At 42.1% G+C, this 18,610-nt stretch overlaps 1 protein-coding gene across 3 annotated transcripts in view; it reads left to right on the forward strand.

The window, feature by feature from the left end:
* Positions 1 to 693: 693 nt before the first annotated feature.
* EPS8 (EGFR pathway substrate 8, signaling adaptor) overlaps positions 694 to 18,610 on the forward strand; it is a 221,879-nt gene continuing 203,962 nt past the window's right edge. For 2 of the 3 annotated variants that reach the window (XM_084628824.1, XM_084628823.1), the window contains exon 1: positions 694 to 985. The gene's annotated coding sequence lies outside the window, so the exon portion shown is untranslated. Of the gene's footprint in view, positions 986 to 1,527; positions 1,547 to 18,610 lie in introns of those variants that run through there. The other variant, XM_084628826.1, reaches the window with a different exon arrangement.

Raw genomic sequence — 18,610 nt, forward strand, 5'->3', positions numbered from 1 at the left:
ACACAGAGGAAAAGAGGGCGAGGAGAATATTATTTTTTTGAGCTGAGCGTTATGGAGCTCAGAGATGGGCCGGAAACACAAAGCCCCGCTTCAGATCGGCGTCAGCATTTTGAACACCACGATTTTTGAGGCTCTTCTGACCAACCCTGCATGTAATATCACACGTGCGTGATTCTCACCGAGTTCAGTGGGATGGCTTCTGTGCTTAAGTGCACAAGTGTTTCCAGGATAAAGGTCTTGGGTTCGCATGTTACCGGGACGGGGTTAAAAAAAAGGCAAAACTTCAGAACTAGATCAGGGGCTGGATTCCAGTCTCCTCCCAGCTACTCCAAATGTACGGATTTAGGTTTGAATGTCGGGTTGAACCTCCCCCCCCCGATTATTTCCGTATCGATTTTTCATAAAAAGTACAGCGCGTCTCATTAAGCTTCAGCAAAACTCCCAGTCGTGTACTGTTACTCAGCTGCTTTAACCGGAACAGGTCAGGGCGGTGATTTCACCTCCCCTGCGACACACACACCACGGGGGTAAAAGCGAGCGGGATCGAGCGGGTCTGAACACCAGGTGAGTGCGGACGCGGCTCCGCTCCCCCGATGCGGGGAAGAATACGGCCAGCAGGCGGCGCTGGGGTCTGCGGAAAGCCTGAGCGCAGCGGCGGGCGCTTTGGAAGCCTGAGCTGCGTCCTCCCCTCGCGGCTGCACTTTGTTCCACGAGCAGCAGCAGGCGCCGCCGCCGCCGCCGCCCCGGGCTGGAGAAAGCCAGAACTGGTGGGGGAGCAGCGTAACCTGGGTGCCTCCTTCCCCGAGGCTTGCTTCTCTATGCGCCGGAGAGAGCCCTCCCGGCGGGGGGTCACGCCTTGGCCACCTCGCGCCTAGGGCTGGGGGGATTTCCCTGCCGCCCCCCGCCCCCCCAACCCGCGCAAGGGAAGCCCGGCGGCGGCCCATCAGCTGCTGCCTGCAAGGGAAGGAAAACAACCCCTCCAAAGGTAAGCGGCTCCTAAAGGCAGCAGCAGCAGGGACTTGTGGCGGGCTGGAGCGTTCCCGGCTCGTCGGGTCCCCTTTCCGTGCTCCTTTAACCCCGCCACACGCACACACGGTGGGGTTTTGTTTTTGCAGGTGTGCCTGTTTTTTTAATATGGCGAATTGCAATGTCCACTGCCACCCTCCCTTCCCCCGTTTCAACTGGTGTGTGTGTGTGGGGGGGGGGGGGTACAGACGGGAAGCCCTCAGGCTGGGAGCTTTGAGTGTGTTAGTCCTTCAGGATCTGCCAGGGGACTCCTTCCCCAGCGTAGTTCAGACCTATGCTATCCAAGCAGAGGGAGAGGGGTTTTGTTTTTTTTTCTGCCCCCCCCCCCCCCAGTCAGGGTGTTGGGGAGACAAACGCTGATGTGTCTCTAATTTTTCCTGGTAACTTGAGCTGCAGCTGCCAGACCTGCTCTCTGATCTTGTCAGCTGGGCTTCCACCACGGGATTTTATTGTCTCCCTGGGGTAGAGATGCTGTTTGAAGTACTGGTACCTGTGTGTTAACGACTTCCCGCCCCTTTAGGTAAGGTGACCCGACTCATGTTATCCATTTGTCAATATCAGACAATGCCCTAACTAGGGGGATTTGGGCAAGAGGGGTTAACAGTGTAAGACTAGTGTATCTGTTTTCTCTGTGCCCGTCCCCCCTTTTAGCAGGTGATTTGGCTCTTCTTCATTATAGTGCCACTTTCTGGCTTTTCTGAAGGCGGCTCTTCTTGTCTGTGACTGACAACATTCACTCTTTTTTTGGTAGGATACCTGTGTCTGTCCCACTCCGTTTTACTCCTTTTTTGTCTCTGATCTTCTCTTTTCAACCCTTTCCCCCACTCTTTGCTAAATTCTCTTGGCATTCCCTCCCTCCCTGCTTGGTCTAGGCTCTAACACCTGTGGTGGTCTTACTTAAGTGATCCCCAGCAGGACTACGTACACCATGATTTCCGAGGGGGATGAATATTTTTGGATTGTGAGTGAGCACCCAAAAAGCAGCTGGGAATAAAACCTGGCTTAAAAATGGTTAGTAGCAACCATAAAAATAGCTAGAAGGACAGATGTTACTACTTCGTTGTTCTCCTCCCTTTCCTTAATTTTAGTATCATGGTAGAGCAGATGAAATATAAACTGCAGCCATAAAACCCCATTGACCTCAATGGGATTGTATATATATATATATATAAGTAATAGTGGAATTTTCATTTAAAATGAAGTACAGAGGAGGAACTAATGCTCTTTGTTTTCTATATGATGAAACTTGTGTTCAGATGTACACTCAGTAGGGGGTCTTCTGACTTTTCCATAGCGTGGGCAACATCTTAACAGGGTGTGTCTTGGACATCTTCCCTCCCATTTCTGATCATGCTGCCCTTCCCTTTCCATTTGCCCTTGCACAACATCCGATGTCAGCTACCAAAACTGTGTATGTGGGAAGGTAATGTTAGCCAAACATTTGTGTACTTAGCAGCTGGAAATGAGGAGAGTAAGCGCCATATGCCCAAGCACCTCTCCATGGAGCACCGGGGCAAGTGCTTCACGGACCATTGTTTGACTACTGCTGCATTAGGCTGTATGTGAGATGAGTGTGGCATTCTCAACTTAGTTTTTAATGACCAGTAGGGGACCTGAGATATTTTTAAAGGTTCATGTGACATAAGAAAGGTGCTCTGCATTCTGTCTTGGTGTCCATGCTGTTAATAAAACTTTTGTATCGACAATGAGCAGGTTTGGTCTAAGGACATCATGGAGCTAATTGCCAGGTATATTCTTTGTACAAGGACTGTCTTGTACACGGCTAGTGAATAAGTGTTGTTGGCAGATTTGTATCTTTAGTCAGGGTAACATGATACTTAATTCAGATCTCCACTTGGGCAAACGCACTTCTGGCTTTTCTTTTTCTTTTTCGTATATTTTTATTTTATTGGTGTGGACTGTATTAACACAATTGTCTTTGAACATTATTTTTATTGTACAACAAGTTATGAAACCCTCTAGGATTACACTATAGGTGTGTGTGTGTGTATATATGTATATACTGTGAAGTTTTTGTATCTGACTCTTCTTGGTCTTTGATCTAAAATTTTTGGAATAGTTGTATCTGACAGGTGCAATTGGGAAGAAGTAAATACAAATAAATATCCAATTAGAAGGAATACACTGTGATTGAGAGTTACCAGGACATACATAAATTATTATATAGAATACTCTCAGTTTTAATCTCTGCATTTTGCAGTAATTTCTTTCAGTCAGATGTTAACTTCACACATGAAATACATTTCCAGCTGGACTGCAAATCATATCGTAGAATATCCGGGTTGGAAGGGACCTCAGGAGGTCATCTAGTCCAACTCTCTGCTCAAAGCAGGACCAATCCCCAACTAAATCATCCCAGCCATGTAAAATCTCTTCTGTTAATTGCAGCATTTTTTTTTCCCTGTGGGTGAAAGTTAAACACATAAAGTTAAATAATTGGGGCCTCCAGAGCCTAAATATATGAAAACTTCTCCCTTTGCAACTGCAGTGGAATAATAGAAAACTCGAAGGCACACATGGTAAGGACTGCAGTTACAGAATGCTTGCTTTCTTTTCAGTGACTAGTATTTGCTTCTCTATCATCCTTCTCTCAAGTCCTGTGTCATCCAGTAAACTGGGAGGCCTTGTGTCCTTGGTCCTCCAACGTTTTTCTTTGAGTATTACAGAATCTCTTCTCTTTAACCTGAGTGGCTGGTAGCCAGCAAGAAAAGTGATTTAACGCCTTTGAACAATGCTGTCTCAATCCTCCAATTAGAAAAAGTTCCAGTGGTGCTTTACACTGCTGTGTGTATTGATTTTCCTGAAACGGCTGGAGTAGACCACCTTCATGTGGTGAGGCTTGTTTTTTTATATTTTTTTTGGTACAAAATTTTCTTGCTGGCTACCAGCCACTCAGGTTAAAGAGAAGAGATCCAAAGTTTTCAAACATCCTGGTTCTGAATTGGTTTTCCAAGTATTCTATGCAATGGTTTGCAACTACACTGCTTTTAGCCATCTTTTTGATATGTCTTTATTAATGTGTGTTGCAGTTATCAATGGCTTTAACCTTCTTGAAGCTTTTACCTTTTCATTGTTTTCCCTATTGCAGTCTCTAATTAAATGGTCTCTGTCACTTGAAAATCACCTTTTTGTCTGAAAATCTTGTACTTACTATAGTTATGAGGAATAGCTATGTTTCTGATCCTGCAAACATATACACTTATTAAACTTTAAGCAAGTGAGTGGTTTTGCTTAAAACAGTAGGACTGCTGGTGTGCATAAAATTAAGCATTTGTGCAAGTGTTTGCGATACTGAGACCTTTGGTTGCTCTAACTGAAAGATTAGAGAAAATATGTTTTAATATGTTTGTACATTTGATAACTTTTTGTGCAGAGTCAGTTTTGCTGTTCCCCTGTAAAATTAGTAATTTTCTTCCTGGTTGAAAATATCTCAATTAACATTCATGTGGGAGCAGAAAAACCCTTCTCTTCTGTCCCCCACCATGTTTTTTTTTTGTTTTTGTTTTTTAAAAGCCAGGATATACAATCCAAAAAGTGCTGTGTCAGAAACTAGTCAGTTTTAAAAAAAATAGACCTTGTCAGGTTGAACTTAGAGCTTATCTCCATTTTGATCTGAGACCTGAATTCCCACAAAGTCTAATGCATGTACAAGATGTCCTAAATAGTCTCATTGCGACAAAACTGCTCACATGCTTAAAGTTAAGCACTGTGACCCAAGAACCCTTTAGTGCCAACTGGCAAGGGGGTTACAGAATGTCCTGATTCCGGTATGTAGGTTTTGGTTCACCAAAGAGGTCATGTAAGGTCTTAAATGAAAGCGGGGTCACATTCATCATTAGTATCCTTGTGAAATGTGTGTACAGACAATACTGTAGGGAGTAATGTGTTTATCCTGAAAATATGTTTTAAAGTCTGGTTTCAGAGTAGCAGCCGTGTTAGTCTGTATTCACAAAAAGAAAAGGAGTACTTGTGGCACCTTAGAGACTAATAAATTTATTTGAGCATAAGCTTTCTTGAGCTACAGCTCACTTCATCGGACGCATTCAGTGGAGAATGCATCCACTGAATGCATCTGATGAAGTGAGCTGTAGCTCACGAAAGCTTATGCTCAAATAAATGTTAGTCTCTAAGGTGCCACAAGCACTCCTTTTCTTTTTGTTTTAAAGTCTGTATCAAAGCAAGCTTGACAAACAGGTTTTCTATCAGCTGAGGGATGTTTATTCACCTGTCTCCCTGTTGAGATGTAAATTAAGTATTGTCTCCTTCACAATGAGTCTCCCATCACTGATCTAAGCTGAATGTAAAAATTCCAAATGGGAACTAAGAGCTAGAGAAACACAGCAATGGAAGAGAATCTTCTCTTGTGATACACTTCAGAGTTTTACTGAACTGTATTCAGTGAACAAAGATACCCCATCATCTTGCAACTGGGAAATAAACGGCCGGTGTGTTTACATTCATTAAAATGGGATCTCAACCAACCTTGGTTGAAATGTTGCAGAGGACCCTTGGGGTGAGGTAAAGCTAAATGTGGTCTCTAGAAAGTGTGTTATGATTTTATTTTATATGTAACTTTGTTTCCCTTTTGCTTACTCGCTATCCCTCGAATCTTGCGTTTTTGATAACATGCTTATTGTTGTTCTCACTATAAATATGTGGTAGTGCTGTGGTATTAAGCGAGGTGCTGATCTTGAGCTGAATCATACGAGCTGGTGTGCATGCTGTCCCTCTGGGGACAGCAGACCTGGAATTTCTGTGAGTGTTCAGTAGTTCAGCTGGACGCTACTGGGGAGCGCTTCAAAGGGGTTTGCGGACTAGAGTGTGCACCTATTGCTAACCTGCAAAGCAAGGTAAGGGCTAGGACTGCCCAGATGAGAGTGCTTGGGTGGCTAACAGGCTGATGATATCAGGGAGCTGACACCCAGTTAAGCACAAGCACGTCTACTTCTCAGTGGAGCCAGGTAGGGAACAAGGTGATGCTGAGTCCTGGGTACCCTGAGAACCGACACAAGCACATGTATATCCGTGCGCAAGATCAGGGCCTTGGGTGTTCTATGTAACTGTAATAGGTCAAACATTTCAGACTTCTATTTTTCAGTTGGGCTACACAAATGAGCAAAATTACATATGCCATGAATCTTTGTGGGAGCAAATAATTAAGCAATCAATTTGCAAATATCTAGACGATAAGGTGATAAGTAACACTCAGCATGGATTTGTCAAGAACAAATCCTATCAAACCAAACTGATAGCTTTCTTTGACAGGGTAACAAGCCGTGTGGGTAGGGGAGAAGCGGTAGATGTGGTATATCTTGACTTTAGTAAAGCTTTTGATACTGTGTCACATAACCTTCTCATAAACAAACTAGGGAAATGCAACCTAGATGGAGCTACTTTAAGGTGAGTGCAGAACTGATTGGAAAATTGTTACCTGAAAGTAGTTATCAGTGGTTCACAATCATGCTGGAAGGGCATAACAACGAGTGGGGTACCTCAAGGATCAGTTCTGGATCTGGTTCTGTTCAATGATTTTGATAATGGCATAGTACACTTATAAAGTTTGCAGAAGATACCAAGCTGGGAGGGGTTGCAAGCGCTTTGGAGGAAAGGATTAAAATTCAAAATGGTCTGAAGTAAATAGGATGAAATTCAATAAGGACAAATGCAAAGTACTCCATTTAGGGAGAAACAATCAGCTGCACACATACAAAATGGGAAATGACTGCCTAGGAAGGAGTACTGTGGAAAGGGATCTGAGTCATTGTGGACCACAAGCTAAATGAGAGTCAACAGAGGGGGAAAAAAAAGCGAATGTCATTCCTGGATGTATTAGCAAGAATGTTGTAAGCAAGACACGAGAAGTAATTCTTCTGATCTACTCTGCGCTGATTAGGCTTCAACTGGAGTATTGAGTCCAGTTCTGGATGCCACATTTCAGGAAAAATGTGGCCAAATTTGAAAAAGTCCAGAGAAGAGCAACAAAAATGATTAAAGTTCTAGAAAACATGACCTGTGAGGGAAGACTGAAAAAATCGGGTTTGTTTACTCTGGAAAAGAGAAGACTGAGAGGGGATGTAACAGTCATCAAGTACATAAAAGGTTGTTACAAGGAGGAGGGAGAAGAATTGTTCTTCTTAACCTCAGTATAGGACAAGAAGCAATGGGCTTAAATTGCAGCAAGGGAGGTTAAGGTTGGACATTAGGAAAAACTTCCTGTCAGGGTGGTTAAGCACTGGAATAAACTGCCTAGGGAGGTTGTGGAATCTCCATCATTGGAGATTTTTAAGAGCAGGTTAGACAAACACCTGTCAGGGATGGTCTAGATCAGGGGTGGCTAACCTGTGGCTCCGGAGCCACATGCGGCTCTTCAGAAGTTTAATATGCGGCTCCTTCTATAGGTACCAAGTCCGGGTCTGGAGCTACAGGCGCCTAGTTTCCAGTGTGCCGGGGGGGCTCACTGCTCAACCTCTGGCTCTGCCACAGGCCCTGCACCCACTCTGCCCCCTCTCCTGGGCCTGCTATGCCTTCACTCCTTCCACTCCGCTCCGAGCCTCTTGCACGCCATGAAACAGCTGATCGGGAGGTGTGGGGAGGGAGGGAGAGGTGCTGATCAGTGGGGCTGCCAGTGGGTGGGAGGTGCTGGGAGTGGGCGGGGGGGAGCTGATGCGGGGGCTGCTGACGTATTACTGTGGCTCTTTGGCAACGTACATTGGTAAATTCTGGCTCCTTCTCAAGCTCAGGTTGGCCACCCCTGGTCTAGATAATACTTAGTCCTGCCATGAGTGCAGGGGGCTGGATTAGATGACCTTTCGAGGTCCCTTCCAGTCCTATGATTCTATGATCTTGTGTCTTGTGACACTTCAGATATGTTGGCTTGTTTTATTTCAGTGAAATATCGAAAAGCTGTTCCCTTCCCCGCCAGCATTTTGAGACTGATATCTCTGGAGAGCGATGATAGGACTTGCTGTGAATGGTAAAATGTTTGCCACAACACTGGAAAATCAGTCAGCTTCCAAATCATGCTAATAGTCCAGTGTGTTAAACCAGGCATTGTGCAGGTCTATCCTTGTTTTAAGGGCTATTATTAATGGGTGTGTGTTAACATTTAATAGAAGTTTTATCTTTAAATTCCATGTTTGCTTGTTATAGTTTGATTTTGATTAGTCCAGGGCTTCAAAAAATACCACACATTGACTAGTTAACCTACCAGCCAGAAGCTAATATGAAAGATGAGGGAAAATTCTATAAGTGAAGTCTACAGGCAACCTTACACACCTAGGCTCAAATCCTCTGAAAGGTACTGAGGCTCCTAACTTTTATTGAAATCAATGGGAGTGAGTGTCTAATTTTCTAAGAGTATCTGGACCCTATTCTCTCTAATGGGAAGAGGCAAGATGGTGGGCTTCCTTCTAAGGTATTGTTCCTTGACCTTGCTTCATCGTCTGTATTGGCCTCACTTCCAGGTGTGTAAGGAAGATGCTTTTTCAGGTGACATTCTTTGCTGGAAGTGAGAGGAAGTTTATGCTGATTCCCTGGCCCACTTCGGAACCTTCTGGCAGCTCTAGGGGACACAAAAGCAGGGGTGGTTTCTGAGAACCTGGGAGGAGTTTGCAGAACTGACAGTTAGTTAGCAAAAATATCTTTCACTTTGCAAACTGAGCAAACTTGATTGGAAAGTCTTTCAAGAGAGATTGAATGAGGAACCCTCTGATGTCATTTTGTGGTTTCTCTTTTGATAGGAACCACACTGAAATTAATACTAAAATCAAACACGTGAAAACAGTGGTTTTAATTTTTTGGTATTGATAGAATTGCCAAATAGGTGGCAACAGGCACAATTAAAAGCTTTTATATGGAAAGGCTCCTTAATATTCTGTTCCCCAAGCCCAACTGGAGGAGTAGCTAATTAATGTAATGTGTTCTAAGTGTAGCTAGAGATCTTATTTGGCTCATTCACAGTGTCTAGAGATGATGATTTATCTATAAATTTGAATGCCTAAGAATGTGTTAGGCACATTGGAGAGACAGGTAAAGACATGCTGGTGCCTACTGAATGTATGTTGCTTCCTCAGTGGTTCCCAGAAATACCTACGTTCTCTGATGGTGTGTATTAATTTTGTTTTAATTAGAAGGTTGTTTAGAGCTCTGTAGAATAAAGCTGCTTTATCTTGACTCCCAGGTACTTCAGATTAAACCCACTGCAATATCACTGCCTTAGTGCTTGCCACCCAAGGATATTTTTAGCAGGAGAATAAAGGGTTGTGTTATGGGGATGGGGTTGGGTGGTATTGCTTATTGATTTTGTTCTTCTGTGAGTAAAAACTCTCTTTACCCGTGTAGAAAAACAGGCACTGAGCTTGCTGCTATTAATTTCCTTAAGACACTAAAATGCTGGCTCGAGCAGCTGAGAAAATCAAAGTCACATTAGCAATACCTTTTCATCTGTTGGTTACTGACCGGTCCAAAAACACTGGGCAAGTAAAGTGTTTAATTTACACCTGCTGCAGTTTTACAAAGTCTGAGCTTAAAAAGGAAAAATCTCATGAGACTGAACAAGCATATTTATTCTCTTAACACTTACACTATATAGTGTGATTTAACAAGATCGCAAAGAGTGTTTTAGCAATGTTTTCACGTTGGGTGGTTGAAATTCAACATTACTGTGACTCATTTGCTTTGTGCACTGGTGACTTCTGCCTTAAATATATGACTCTGGTTAAGAGGTTTGTTCTTTCTTCCCTGTGTGGAAGAGAGAACTAATATTATTCCAGCCTTCTGCAGTGCTCTTCTCACAAATGTTCAAAACTTTTTTTTTGCTAGTGGAGTCGGGCTCTTGACATCTTCTTGTTCTAGAGCTTTGCCTCCTCTCTCTGTCACAGTGAGTTCTACTCAGTGCTTGATTTGTGCAAAGGCTGAAGGCACCTCTGTCTGGGCTTGCTGCATCAGTTATGAATGTAAAAAAGTTGCTTGAGGCCCGGAATGTAATTGCTTGAGCCCTGGCACCCCTTTCATTACAAAATAAGCACTGGTTCTGCTTGCTTTTGACAGTGCTCTTGGGATGCCTTCATCCTTCCAGCCAAATCTCGGACACTTTCCAGAGCAGTTGTCTTAAAATTGAATCTGGCCTAAATATTCTTGAGGAGTATGTTGTGCTTTGTTGCGTTAGCCTCTAATTTATAGGCTGGGATTTTCAAAGGCACCCGAGGGAGTTAGGTGCCTCACTCTTTCAAGCCCCTTGGAAAATCACAGTTTCTCATGAATATTTTGGAGCAAATGTAGAAAAAAGTAGGCATTCAGTGGTCTGAATTTACAAGTGCTCAGATTCATTGGAGAGTTTAGCAACTCTAATCTCTAAAGTTATCCAGAAAAGAAGATGGAAATACTGGGGATATGTGTTAAGAATGAAGCCAGAACATCTGCCATGGCAGGAGTGCTATTGGACAGCTGGAGGAACACCCAGAAGGAGCCAGCTAAAAGAATCCCTCTGTTGAACATTACATAGAGGACATGCAAAGAGTGGCCCAGATTAGATAGGGATGGTGGAGCCTGGTGCGTGCCCTAAGTGACATCTGATATGGGAAAGATTTGGATTCAGATTAATGACTGTATTATGAATGGCTTATGTATTAGAAACCTTTGTACTACAGTGGAATATTCATCTTGTTTTTTCAGCTACCCAGTGTAATTCTGTAGTATTATGAATGATGATAAATTGAGTTCTTGCTCTGAAATCTAGTCATACCGTGGTTTTGGGTTTGTTTTTTTTATTAAAAGAAAGCTTGATGATCTCCTGGCCTTTTAATAAATGGAAAAGTCAGTCATATATTTATGTGCCTCTAAAATAATTTGCAGCTTCACAAATTATGTCCCAAGAAACCTGTGCGAGCATTCCATTGACTTTAGTTGCAGTTTTATAGGTTAATCCAAAGGCAGAATTTGGGGCCTACTAGATTACTTATGTAATTTTACGCTTTTTTTCTCCTCTTGGATGTCCCATCATCAGCTCTCTTAATCTTGCCACAATGGACCATTTTATCTGTGCTCCTAATTCCTCTCCTCTACTTCTATCATTATTTACAGATCCACAATCCTTCCTGTGTTCTCACACCATTGGTGTAATTTTTATCTCTTTTTTTATTTTTTTTTTCCTCTGTCTGTGTCTAGGGATAAAGAATGGTCTGGGAGTTAGGAGGGATGTCTTCATCTGCTCCTTCAGTACTGAGTGGTGTTATGTGAACAAAAAACGGGAACCAAATTGCTCCTGAGATCTTATCCTGGAGGAAACTGACACACTTTGTGGTCTGGTGCAAGTCTTTTATAGCCACGGTTTCAGAGGTGCTCAATTCTCCTGTATCTTGGACTTGACTTGCTGGTCCCTCTAGTCCAGTATCTTGTATCTGACAGTGCCAGAATCTTCAGAGCAGTAGGCAGTTATGGCATAACCTGCTCAATGGGAAATCTTCTGTTTAATCCCTATTGGTCAGAGGGAGGCGCAAATGCATCTATTAAACTCTTGAGGTTCTGTAACCCTTAGTGTATGTAACTCTGGATGTTCTTATTATCCATGTATTTGTTAGCACCTAGGAGTTCCAGTCATGGATCAAATACCCATTGTGCTGGTGCTATACAAACACAGAACACAAAGATGGTCCTAGCCCAAAGAGTTGCTGGTCTAAATGAAGTAATTGGCCTTGGTAATACATGTTTCACTTCTGCCTCCGTTTTCCCATTTGTAAAATGGGTAGTATCTCCATCTCAGCAGTTTTGTGGTGATTACTTAAGCAAATGTTTGTACAGACTGAAGATGTGAAGCACTACATAAATGTGAAGTAGTATTATTTTTATTAGCAGCTGGTTCATCCTAATTGCAGCAATAAAAGTTCCAATACTAATGGCAGCATTATACTTGTTCTGTGTTGACTGGCTTTCCTGGTTATTAGGTTCCTAAGAGCTTCTGCCTTGCCATTGCTTTATTCAGGAAATGAGCCTTACGAATATTGAACAAGATAGATAGCCCACTACAATGGTGTTGTAGCACTTGGGATAGATATTTCCTCTTTCAATCAAGTTTGTGTCTTTTTCATGCAATGTAGCACTCTTTCTGCATGCTCTGACATCATCCTAGTACACGGAATCTAGTGCCTCCATCGCAGAGAAACAAGTAAACAATGGAGGTGTTCAGGGTGGTGGTAAAAGTGCTGGTCAAGTCTATACTGAGGACAGGGGAGATGAGCAAAGCTGTCCTCTGATACCTAAACATTGTGAATTACCTAAATGGCTTCAAAAGTACTAGAACTCCACAACTGGAATATAATCTTTTTTTGGAGCATGTACAGTATTAGCAATGAACAGTATTAACTTGGATGTGGTCTGTGCCATTGTGACAGAATACGCTCCTGTATTCACACCCTACACTTGATAGTAGTAATCTTTGTGCAGAATATGCCTTGGAAGGTGTCATTTGAAAACTAATAACTCACTGGACAACAATATCATGATAACACGTGTGTAACAACATTGTAATTGAAGTTCTGAATATGAGCTGAAATCATGACTGAAGTGTGTGTACCAGAAAGGTCTGGGGAATGGGTAAACTTGTTTTTCAAAGACAAAGGACAAGCTGACACTTGGCCAGGTATCATCAAAGCTGGGCCATCACCTGTTAAGTGACTATTCTTTGGTAAGGAAAGGGGGCAGGAACAACAGATCTGCATCTTAAGCAAACAACTTAGCAACCCACCACCAGACATGATGTCTCCTTGCTCTTAGCTGGAAAGAACTTTATCTAGGGGGCCACCCTCTGGAAGATACTTTTATAGTTCAATCCCCCTTTGAAATGTGAGTGGCAAAAACACCCGAAGTTGTATCTCCCTATCCATCTCTCTTGAACCTAAGACAAAAGAATCCAGCTTTGACTTTTTGGGAGTGATCTGAAGATTGGTCAGTATGGCTATTGGAAGCATGTGGTAAGAATTTTACCTTGACAAAGCCTAGTTTGTAAAGTTTTAGTACTAGAAAGTGTTTTATCTTTATTTTTCTTGTAACCATTTCTGACTTTAATGTATTATTGTACTCATTTAAAATCTATATTTTTGTAGCTAAATCTTTTTTTGTTCTGTAATCAAAATTAATCCAGTGTTATGAACTGTGTGGGTAAGTATATTTAGGATGGCAAGTTGTTGTATATTGTTCTCTTACAGGGACAATGGACCTTTAGCTGAGAGCTGGATAATGCCATACAGAATACACATTTTTGGGGGAAAATCCAGGACTGGGAGTGTGTTGATGTCATCCAGCATGTGGTAACCAAGGCTAGTGGAAGGCTGAGTGTGACTGGAGTGCTGCTGACAGGCTGCAGCTATATACAGGCACTCTGGGTGCGACTGGCATGCTGGAAGGCTGTTTGTGAGTGACCAAGGTGACAGCTACAACAGCAACGCATTGTAAGGCACCCAAGGTTGCAGGACAGGGGTGACAGCCCCCTCAATGGTCTGGATTGCACCCTGAAATGTCATAGCCATCCAGTATGAAAATTAATTGGAAGCCAGCCACTAGCAGTTCTGTTCATCACATTGATATGTAAGAGATGGATTTCTGCTATTTCCCTACATTTATTTTTCCTTTTTGGAAATGTTAGTCTGTGGTTGGAAATGTGAGGAAAGAGACATGGTAATCCATAAATATTAGCTTGTGGGTTTTTTTAGATTTGCATTTGTGAAACATCCATGTCTTGGTGCTGAGCTATTTTTATTAACATCCTAGTTCTTATCACATGTAAACAGCTTGTAAAAGGAGGATGGGAACACTGTCTCTAAGCCTCTGATTTCCAAAGTGCAAGGAAGAGAAAGGAAGATTGATTCCAGTGGGCTTGAAGGTAGATCGTGGGCCCCTCCTATCCCCCCCCCTTTTTTTTTAATTAGTGAAATAAGAGAGAAAAAGAAGTAGCCTGAGGCTACAGAAATATTGGTTGGATTAGCAGTTCTTGCTCATGTAGAAAACTTTTCCTTTGCTATCGGCTTTGAACAGTGCAACTGAAACAGTGACATCTGAAACTAAAAGGAATGAAAATGTAGTGGCTCTCTGGCAAATTACTGGTAGTCTCCCCAGGCCATTTCTCTTCAAGAATACTAAGGGGACAAGAGGGAATGAGGTAATTACAACAAAGAGAACAATTTGGTTAATCTGTTTTTACAGATATATCCTGAGGATTTGATAGGGAAAAGGACCATCCAAGACTTTACAGTATTATTCTGTTGGAATATTAGGAATGGATTAATGTTCATAAAATAGTTTGGCTTTGAGGGAGATTTGTATATTGGATCTCTTTCATTTGTTGTAAATATTAAGATGGGAATATAATGGTTTTGAATAACAGAACGCTTTGTGTAACCTGTTTCAATGTTCTTAATTGCCGATTTATGAGATCTTGATTTTCATATGGGTGTTGTTAGGAATGTCCAGTACCTTCTATTATACTTTTTTTTTAATTGAATAACCCATGTCAGTAGAGAGCGACTGTAGCAAGTGATCAGTTACTATAACTATATTTTAATACCTGATCCATAGCTCATTGATGTCAATAGGAGTCTTTCCATTGACTTCAGTGGGCATTGGATCAGGCCTACATTGATGGTATGCTATTGACAGATAAGCAAGTGATTAATGATTTAGTAGATTGTGGGAGTCATGAATGAACTTGTATTGCCTGAATGGTGGGATATCTTATCTCTGTCAAAGCTGATTTCTAAAAAGGGGGGGGGAAATATTGGTTCTGATTCCTATTTTGCTTCATATAAACAAACTTTTAGACCACCTTTGAATGTCATTAAGCTTCAAAACAATGTACACACCTATTTATTTTTTCTTTTGCCGGTCCCTCTAAAATCAGGCCTGGGTTGTACAGCTGCCAAGTCCATTTGACTTCCAAGTCAAAATAGCTAAGAACATAGAGGCGTGTGATGTGACACACTTATGAATCTTTATAGTCCACCCTAGTTAAAACTGGGAGCTGAATTCAGAGAAGTTTGAAACACAGCTAGCACGGCCTTTGAAGCATGTTAACCTATGTTAAGTGGTGAGATTTAGGCTTCTGTGGTTCAGTAAGTTGTTCTTTTACTGTGAGGAACTAGTGACCTTTCCCTTACATTAGGGTTAATAAAAATAAATACAGTAGTAGCTTTTTGAGAGTTATTTAAGAATGGTGGTTCTTTTCCCTAGCATGTAGTCGCTCAGCAGCTTGATAGGAATATTAGTGTTCTTGCTGTATTTCTATGTTATGCTCTATGACAACAACTAACTTTTTTGAAGCGCAGAAAATCTGCCAAAGGGTCCCTCATATCAAAGTATAATATGAAATGCAGTTTTTTAATAAGAGCCCCATATTCATTCATTGCATATATTAAGGGCCTAATTTTAAAGTAGTGTGTGTGGTGGAACCTGGATAATCCCTCATTTGCACAAAATATTGGATCTCTCCCTATCTTTCAAAGAATTAATAGAGTGTTGTAGCAAGGTCTTACATTACTAGAAGGTAATTATTTTTACAGGAGATACTACAGTATGTTTGCTGGTACATTATGAGGTATAATCATAAATGAAATGGCCAGCGTCAAAATGAATAAGCAAAATAAGGCCATTTTTATTGTTCATTTAGTCAGTAATTCGCAAAATTAAGTAATTTGCAGCGGGCCTCTCAGTCGTTCATATGAATTAGCGAGGGTCTGCTGAGCTGGACTGTATGCATCTATCTGGCAAGCAAAGGAATGGTGAATCTGAGGAGAAACTGCTGCCTCTGACGTGACAGTTCTTTCCTGTACTGTCTCTTTAGGCTTTGCATTTGGGAGTGTAACAAAAGGATAATGTATGTACTGAGTCCCTTAATGAATGCAGATCCCTGTCTGAGCTGTGGCCATGTGATCAGCCCGTCAGCAGGCAGAAAGGTGTTTTCCAGTGCTTGTGTGACAGGCTGTCTCTCGTAGCCTTGTATTGACATGCTCTAAAACTGCACTCTGTTTTGTCATGGCAGGTCTGTAAACCATATTCCCTTCCTCCTCTTACACACCGGTAAGTCTTGTACATTTAATAGGCTTTGAATTAAGTGTTTAAAGTTTGGAGACTGCAGGAAGAATAGGGAAATTCAGACTCCAGGCTGTGCTTTTTTCCCCTTTAACTGTGCACCTGTTTAGTGCAGAGCATAAGGTGTATAACTTCTTGTGCAGCAGATAGGCACAGTGGGACAAAAAAAAAGATAAGGCTAGAATAACTCAAACTTGCAATTCTCTTTTGGTTTCTTATTTAATATTTGTATTGTGATAACACCTCTATTGTACTAGGGAATGAACGCGCAAGTTAAACAGAACTTCATTATTTAAATACAGTGTTTATTTTTAAAACCGTTAAAGAGCTTTCATAGATTGTAAGGCCAGAATGACCTCCTGCATAAAACAGGGCGTGGGCTTTTTTTTTTTCCCATTTACACCTGCAATGAGCCCAATCATTTGTGTTTGACTAGCATATCTTCCTGAAAGGCATCCATCTTGATTTGATGATATCAGGAGATGGTTCCACTGGTTAATCACACTCATTGTTAAAAAAATCGTGCCTTAAAGTTTCAATTTGTCTGCAAGTTTCAACAGTCAAACACCCAAACAGGTTACTGATACGCTTATATAGATATGTCAGATTTGGCTGGGTACGTGTCAGTTGCTCGTTGGGACAATATTATTTAAATAGGAATAAGGTAAATTTTGTGCCCATGTTGAAAAATATAAAGCAAGATAAGTGTGGTTCAGATGATGTCTCTTCCTCTCCTCCTCCTCTTCACTTCTCTCCCTGTCTCCTGTAATGGAGAATGGACTGCGTTTATCCCATCTGCGTCTTTTTCACTGTTTTGGTGTTCCTGGCACACTAGGTTAGACTTTTAGTAAAAGCAATGCTGATGTCTAGGTGATTCAGGGGTTTGAGTATTGTGAAAAGAAGTAGGCCCACTGAGAGGCAGTGTTACCTGCTACTGCTATTTTGTTCATTAGCATAGAAAATGTTCTCTGTGCTGCGTCCAGACATACAGACTTTACTCTAAACGGCAGGCTATAAAAGCAGGTGAGAGTAGAGGGATTGGGAGTTATGGATCCTGGGTTCTCTTCTATCTCTGCCCCTGACTCACTGTTTGAATTTGGACAGATCACTTACCCATTCTTAGTCTACCCCTTTGGATGTGTCTGTGCTTTACTATCTCACCGGGATGTTCCGAGGCTGAAGTAAAGTGCTTTGAGGCCGTTCGTTAGGGGAAAAAAAGCTAAGTGCAAACTAGTGCTGGTTCAGATCACTCCTACCATGCAGAGACCTATGAAAAGGGCTGGAGAGGCAGGGACTCCAGGAGAGAATCATTTAGGGTCCTAAGTAGTTTGGAGGCCTCCCAACCTCACAGACTCTGGGGGCTGTGGGAAGGGGCAGAGGCATAGAGGCATCATATGTTTCATCAGATAGCTACCCTGCTGGCTTTAGCAGGAGCTTTTTTGCACTTGGTTGGTTGTCCCCTGTAGTGTCTCAGTAGCAGCCACAAATAAGACTTGGGGAACTGATACTGTTTCCAACAGTATAGCAGCTTGGATGTCCATAGGTGGTGTATGGATATGCCACAGAGTGCCCATCCCTTGCTTTGCCTCAAAATCCCAGGGACGACATGTCCCTCCACCAAAGCTTTGTGAGGGAATTCTTTTGGGGTATAAGGGAGAGGACATAGTGCTGATACAAGTGGCATTCTCTCCCCTGCCTGGATGCGCACACCTTCCTCATAGGCAGGGAGATCTGCCCATGGAGGGGTCCATCCGACATTTCCTATGCTGAGAGAAAGCTCTAGGGCAGTGTTTGTTCCTATCATTCTGTATAGAATAATACAGGCCAATGGCTTTTCCTTCCCAGGATGCAAATGACCTTACAAATGTTGTGTGTTTGAAGCTTAGTGTGTCTTTGTGGTAAAGAAGCTTTTTTTATATGCTTTGGGATGGTGGTTTGTGCTTGCTGATGTGAGAGCATGTTTAACTAGCATTCTCAGTCCATCTCTGCTGTTTGACATTTTTTTTCCCCCTGCTGCTCCTGGAAACTCCCTGGATCGCTGCTCCAGGAAAAAAAATTAAAGAGCTTTTTGCCTTCATAGTTTTTTCTCTTTCTTCTTTTTCAGGCAAATAATTCAATACATTCAGTATGAATCAGTTTTGCAAGTTTCCTGCAGTTATATTTTTTGGGTCTCTCCTGGTGTTAGTGTCCTCACTGGGAAAACAACGCTAGTGATATACACGTTTCCTGTGCAGTTAATGTGTTCTTAACAATGGTGCAGTTAATGTGATGTGCAGTCCAGATTATGTAGCTTCTAGTGTAGCTAAATTCATATTAGAATGTTTGCCTCTTAGAAGGGAGTTCAGAGATTCCCCCTATCCCCCATGTAGCTAAGCAGAAATATTGCTTACTGAAAGAATATGGTTACTGGTATCCTGTCTTTGAGAGCCTGACTCTGACCATATGTGATTGGACATAATCTTCTGTCGTGTTGGAAATGACCAGTATA

Source organism: Lepidochelys olivacea, assembly GCF_965140295.1.
Source record: "Lepidochelys olivacea isolate rLepOli2 genome assembly, chromosome: 1".
Classification (NCBI taxonomy): Eukaryota; Metazoa; Chordata; order Testudines; family Cheloniidae; genus Lepidochelys; species Lepidochelys olivacea.